Below are 7,432 nucleotides of genomic sequence, written 5' to 3'. Positions count from 1 at the left end.
GAAATTGGAAATGGTAGAACGAGAGAGAAGTAACATTAGTCTCGGTAAGAGGACAGATAGAAGTAACGAGTAGGGCGTTTGTATTTGCAGGCTCAGAGAAATAGAATGACGAAATAGAATGACACTGAGCTAACCGGTTGTGTTTGGTGGGGTTCTGTCACATCAGCCGTGCAGTCCTCTGCTTCCAAGGCCCCTCATGCGTGCGAAACGCTCAAAAGATGTATCGGTGCCTCTTGCCAAGATGAGATCTGGGTCTGTCATGAGTGCTTGGGTATGATGTTTATCCAAAATGTGACAATGAATCTTGTCATTTAAGGCTGCTAATATTGCTTTAGTTTAATTTGTGAATTGGTTTCGGGAGTGGTTGGTAGTAATTTGTTCTCACCTTGCCAGTGTCAGCAATTCTCTCTAGAATTAATGTAAAAAGTTAGCAGACTTACAGTAGGAATAAATTCACTGATGTTGTCATATAGAATATAAATAAACTGGGATTTCCAATTGAAGGTTGCCTGAACTCTCTCTCTCTCTCTCTCTCTCTCTCTCTCTCTCTCTCTCTCTCTCTCTCTCCTCTCTCTCTCCCCCCCCTTGCCCTGCCCTGCCCTGCCCTGTCTCGCTTTGACCCTATTTTGGCAGTGCATGAATTCGGATGAAAAAAGTAAACAACGGTCTGTGAAACAGTATTGACGTCATTTTTGTTTATTTAGTTCTGTACAAACAAATTTGATGATCATTTGTCTGTTGCTCTTCGCATTAATTTAAATATGAAGCTCAGGATACTTTCTAGCGGTAATAAAGAGAAGCGGGTATTGCCAACTTGTAATTAGTTTGCTGTCATCTCCTTGGCGTGTCTCTCGATACGGATGTTATTTTGATGCGATCAGGTTCAAGAATGGAATATTTTCTCTTGTTATCTGAATTCCGAATCTTTTCTGAAGACCGGAAACTGATTGCGGTTGGTTATTCCTTGCCAACTTTAATCAAGTTCATTAAATTTCAGGAAATGAGTGACTTTCAGGTTTCTTAATACCAGTGACTGTGTTCTAGACGGAGGGAAAAAACAGACTCGAAACTAAAAGATGTAGATAAAAAGAATATGAAGAAATGAATATGTATAGAAATGTTTCTCGGCAGTAGAAAAAAGAATAGGAAGAAATGAACATGTATAGAAATGTTTCTCGGCCGCAGTGTTTGAATATATGTATACACTAGTTGTTTTACTCCCAAAAATATTTTGGTGTTTTGCTAATAGGGTTCTGTGTATACTTATTTGTGGCAGGGTAAGGAATTATCTCCGTGTTCTTCATTGTATTTTTAAAGAAAGATTCTTATGCTCATAGCACTCAGATGTTCTAACCAAACAAAAAAATAGTACTTCACCTCTGTTGAATTGGCCACTATTTTTCCCTGGGATATCGTCTGCATCACAAGAAGTACGCTGCATTGAAAAAGGATTTTTCCTGTGTGTTCGCACGTGTCTTTCCTGTGCGCCTGGGTTAAGTGCCAACTGTTGCTATTGTTAGCAAATGACGATTGCGTGCCACATAGTAGAATGCCTCCTGCCTTTTCGTTCGTCCTGACAGCACAATGGAATATCGACATGTCGGTGGCCAGAGGAAGGGAATACCTTTTTCCCGTTCCTCGCTTTAAGTTTAGGACCAGGGATGTCGGACGGTATTTTGGCATCTTCTCTCTTGTTCGGTGATAGAGGGGCTATTTTCACGCCGTAGGTGCATAGAGATGCATGGGGGAAAGGGAATGTGTCGAGAACGGAAGCTTAGGATTCTAGAGACTGGTGCTGCGAGGGGGCCCGGTGTAAAAATAGGTCGAGGGGATTTGGTCGACTTCACTTGTTTTCGGTGGCTAAGCTGTACTCGCCAGAGTGTTGCGTTCTCATGAAAACTGGGAGTTTACGGACGATGAATTCCGTTCATTAAATGTGGCTAGTTTCTGGGTGTGAGTAATATATCCATTTAATTGTATTAATTATTATTGGTAGTTTTGCATTTTATCAATGTCGAAAATACTGTGGTTCATAAAGGGACGAGGTCTGTTGGTCGTTAATTATTTTATCTGGGGGACATTTAAGATAAATAATAAACATTGCATAGAGGCAGCGTCTATTTTTCAATATGTGAAGAAAATACTTAGTATTAATTACTGTACCTTTGAATAATTGAAGAATTACTGAATCAGTAAACCTGGGAGAGTAAAATGTGATAGGTGTTTATTTGAATGGGATAAATGAAGGCCATTGATTTTTCTCGTACTTCATCATTGTTTGTTTTAATCATTAATCATTCCATACTATTCCCGGGTTAGAAACGTGGACCTGATCATATGGTCTGTTCCCCGTAGTGGGGTAGCACCTTAGTGCATCTCACATGGTGCACTGTAGGCATTACGTAAGGGTCTTTGCAGCGTCCCTTCTGCCCCTAGCTGTAACCTCTTTCATTCCTTTTACTGTACTTCCGTTCATATTCTATCTCTTCCATCTGACTTTCCACCCCCTCTAACAATTGTTTCATAGTGCAGCTGCGAGGTTTTCCTCCTGCAACACCTTTCAAACTTTCTTACTGTCAATTTCCCTAACTGTCAGTTTCCCCTTGCAGCGCTGAGTGACCTCATAGGTCCCAGCGCTTGGCCATAGGCTTAAATTCGATATTCTATTCTATTCTATTTCATTCCATATGGTGTGTTCATGTACCAGGAATTCTTGTTGAAGTTGTCGTGATTGCTTCTCAGACCGAGATGTATTCAGGCTCCATGTTATACGTTAACATTAATGGCCTTAATGGGAAGAGTCTGAAGATGTCTGCACAGTGTCAATGAAGCCTCTCTCTCTCTCTCTCTCTCTCTCTCTCTCTCTCTCTCTCTCTCTCTCTCTCTGTTGGGAAGTGTCTGATGATGTGTGCACAGTGTCAATGAAGCCTCTCTCTCTCTCTCTCTCTCTCTCTCTCTCTCTCTCTCTCTCTCTCTCTCTCTCTCTGTTGGGAAGTGTCTGATGATGTGTGCACAGTGTCAATGAAGCCTCTCTCTCTCTCTCTCTCTCTCTCTCTCTCTCTCTCTCTCTCTCTCTCTCTCTCTCTCTCTCTCTCTCTCTCTCTCATGGGAAGTGTCTGATGATATGTGCACAGTGTCAATGAACTCTCTCTCTCTCTCTCTCTCTCTCTCTCTCTCTCTCTCTCTCTCTCTCTCTCTCTCTCTCTCTCTCTCATGGGAAGTGTCTGTTGATATATGCAGTGTCAATGAAGTCTCTCTCTCTCTCTCTCTCTCTCTCTCTCTCTCATGGGAAGTGTCTGATGATATGTGCACAGTGTCAATGAACTCTCTCTCTCTCTCTCTCTCTCTCTCTCTCTCTCTCTCTCTCTCTCTCTCTCTCTCTCTCTCTCTCTCTCTCTCTCATGGGAAGTGTCTGTTGATATATGCAGTGTCAATGAAGTCTCTCTCTCTCTCTCTCTCTCTGAATGTTGTGTGAAAGATACTCGATGTATATTTGATTTATTCTTCGAATCGGCCCCATGTTGACAACACGACTTTGACATTAAGGGTTTCATAGAAGTAGTTGTCAACTTGTAAATGTCAATGAAGGTTTTTTTTTTAATTAACAACAGCATAGAATACCTCCGCGTATCGGGTTTGTTATGGTGTCTGGCGAATTAAAGGGAAAATCATTATTCACCGGGATTGTCTTTAATACCAGATGCATCGTTTACTCCCACTTCGTCATCAGTTTCAGTGGTTTTTTATTCCATGTTGATATTTGTTGATTGTCAGAGTAGTTGTACAGTTAAGAGGTTGCGTTTTCGAATGTTCATATCTGATTGATGCCTTTGCTAGTTTTCTGTAATTATTTGGCGCCTTTGGTCTGAACTTGTTTTTAGATTGATGGAGATTAGATGACCTTTTTTTATATTAAAACGATAATGCACTGTAGTTTAGATGATCTTTTTGAAAACGACATGGCACTTGTTCTTAGCAAGATTTTAAATTATTATCTGCGGAGTCTTTAATAGCTTTTAAAAGATATCCATTTACTGACTAATGTATATGTATATCATAGATGCTAGTTTCCTGGTTGGCTTTTTTTTTTTTTTTTTTTTTTTTTTTTTTTGCCTTGACATTTGCCTTACAGTCTCAGCCCGGGCTTATGCCTATGGTCTGAATGTCTGCAGGTTTGGGGTTAATTAGATCTGACGTATATGGTCGGACCGCCTTGGGAACGTCTGGTGAAGTGGTCACCTTCAGTGCCACTTTTACATTCACGTTTATCTGTGTTCAGTCCTGAGCTTATCAAAGATACAATTTGTATGTGTGTCTTTGTGTGTATTGACACCTTGGAGAAACAATTCCTCAGCTATGTATGGGTACATATATTTAAAAATAAATCTCTACAGAGAGCTTTCGGGAATCTGTTCGATACCCCTTTTCAATATATGTACCCATACATAACTGTGGATTTGTTTTTCCATTTCAAGACTCATGCTACCATGAGCATTTTTTAATTGGCAGCCTTTTCGGTGGAAGAACCGGTTTCCTAAATATCGATTTATTGAAGCTTGTAAGTTTTGTAGTAGCAAAGCCCATTTATAATTTAGATTTTTCTCCTTTTATGGGCTATTTTTTAGCCATTGATGCTAATAACGTTGAAGCCAGTTTTGATAAGCAGGCTCAGGACTCGGTGCTAATGGGAAATCTGCTTATGTTAGCTCCAGGTCATGCCCATACCTCTTGACATCCTAATTCTACTGACCTGCAATGACTTAGGGTTTCAGCGTTTTGCGTGTTGAGTAGGATTCATTGTTGTACATAATAATGGTCTGAAAATTCAGGCGTGAACACTTGTTGATAACACTTTTTAATACATTTCTCAACTTGACATACTCTCGTACTGAAGTCAGAGGCAGTGATTGACTATTGGCAGCCAGAGTGCTTGTAATACGAATTAATTTTTTTTTAGTTGTTTGTAGCGAAAAAAAAAATTTTTTTTCTTGTTCTTTAAGTAGGCTTTTATGTAAGCAGGGACGATTTATCCTATATTAACGTCCTGGATCTCGGGATCAAAACAGAATAGGATACAGATATTACTTCAAGTCTCTCTCTCTCTCTCTCTCTCTCTCTCTCTCTCTCTCTCTCTCTCTCTCTCTCTCTCTCTCTCTCTCACACATCCTATATTAACTTCGTGCATCTCGGCATCAGAACAGAATAGGATACAGATATTACTTCAGCTCTCTCTCTCTCTCTCTCTCTCTCTCTCTCTCTCTCTCTCTCTCTCTCTCTCTCTCTCTCTCTCTCTCTTCCTATATTAACATCCTGGATCTCGGCATCAAAACAGGATAGGATACACACATTACTTCAGCCCTCTCTCTCTCTCTCTCTCTCTCTCTCTCTCTCTCTCTCTCTCTCTCTCTCTCTCTCTCTCTCTCTCTCTATTAACGCGTATCAACGATGTTTTAGGTTAATCTTTCTTAATATTTCATGTTTTATGAACATTTCGATGATTGCCGGAGTAAGTAGTGACTGTTGTTGAATTATTTTAGGTCTGGATCTTATTAGGTATGGCTAAAGATATACATTTGTAATGTACTGATTTCAGACGAAGGTAGTTCAGCTCTAGGTATTTTTCTAGAAGTTATGTACGAGTGAAATGAATTTTTTGCTGTTTTTCAGAGGCATGCGGATGGTTTGAATGAGTATATTTTAGACTTTCAAGTTCGTATAGTAATTTTTCAGTTTTCACAAAACACCACATCAGCTGAACAACCTGATTATCACTTCCTAGAGCACCAAGAGATCAGCTTAAGGTTTACAGGTGCAGTAATTTGAAAGAGTAAGGATATCGACTTTGGATCGGCGGGTTAGGGAACATTATGTAATTTCTCAAACTCCTCACGGGGACGCGGGCCGATTAAAGGTGCGAGATGCAAGCGAAATTAATCGCGGTGATAATAATTGTTTCAAATATTCACGCGTTTTATTTAATTACCTGTATCGACAAGAAAAATAGTTGTTTGATAATGTTGTATCGAAGAACAATATAAGTTTTGCAGTATTTCCTCGTCGACGACGATTCCAGTACATTAGTTATCAAATGGTTGTTTTTTCCCCTTTATATCCAGGATGATTTTCGGTATTGTTGCTGTGAGAGAAAAAACTAATTAATTATATGGAGAACCTTTTCTAGGATGACGCGTTAGGCAATGGCTAGATCCAGGATAGTCTTTGTAGGCAAGGTTCGTATATTGATTGTAGAGGGAAACTTGTTTTTGTAAAGAAAGGAGAAATATAATTTCCCGTTTTTATCATTGTATGAGGTTAGGCGGATTACCTGTTTAAAACAATTCAGTCCTGTTGTCCTTGTTTTTTTTTTTTTAATTCTAGTTACAGGAGTTTTACATTTAGTTGTTGAATCGAGATGATGTCTAAGGGAAAAGCCTTCTTATTCTTACGAGGTTTGATTGATTTAATTCATGGTTCGATATGGCTCCGGGAAAGTTCTTGGAGTTCATTGTAAGGAACGTACGCCTGATTTTTAGTTTTCTGTAAAAGAAAACTATTGTGCCGGCTTTGTCTGTTCGTCTGCACTTTTCTGTCCGCCCTCAGATCTTAAAAACTACTGAGGCTAGAGGGCTGCAAATTGATGTGTTGATCATCCACCCTCCAGTCATCAAACATACCAAATTGCAGCCCTGTAGCCTCAGTAGTTTTTATTTTATTCAAGGTTAAAGTTAGCCATAATCGTGCTTCTGGCAATGATATAGTATAGGCCACCACCGGGCCGTGGTTAAAGTTTCTTGGGCCGCCGCGGCTCATTCAGACTTATACCGAGACCACCGAAAAATAGATCTATTTTTGGTGGCCTTGATTATACGCTGTAGCGGCTGTACAGAAAACTCGATTGCGCCGAAGAAACATCGGCGCATTTTTTACTTGTTATATACGATTAACGGTTGTTTGTCACGGGAATAATAGATTGTCAGGAATGCCGAAGTGATGTCACATTCCTGTTTCATCAACAGACACGAATGCTTGGAAATCCCGGCGATCACACAGTACTGCTTTGTGTTGTTTTCACGACCGTTTTCGTAAGGGTACTAGAGATTTTTTACTTTCCTTGTTATACCAGGAAATTTTAAAGCTTATTGTTGTGAAAATCAATGGGTTTCTCACACGCTATTCTTGCGTGAAATGTTGAAATTGTTGCAAGAAGTTAAGGAATATGGGCAGTTCTTCTGTCAAGTCTTGTACACTTTGCTTTACTGTTCTGTGTTATGATGTTGAAAGCTTATGATTGGCATCACCGTCGTTATCAACTGGAGTACAAAGTACTGTTTCCAGAAGGTCAATAACGAGTTGTTGACAAGGTCGAGACTAATTCACAGACATTGTCGCGACACATGGTGAAACATATTCCATTGAACTTGTGTGTTTCTTT

The sequence above is a fragment of the Macrobrachium rosenbergii genome, chromosome 28 (genome assembly GCF_040412425.1).
Source record: "Macrobrachium rosenbergii isolate ZJJX-2024 chromosome 28, ASM4041242v1, whole genome shotgun sequence".
In the NCBI taxonomy this organism is placed as follows: Eukaryota; Metazoa; Arthropoda; class Malacostraca; order Decapoda; family Palaemonidae; genus Macrobrachium; species Macrobrachium rosenbergii.
Note: the sequence above shows the minus strand (reverse complement) of the source record.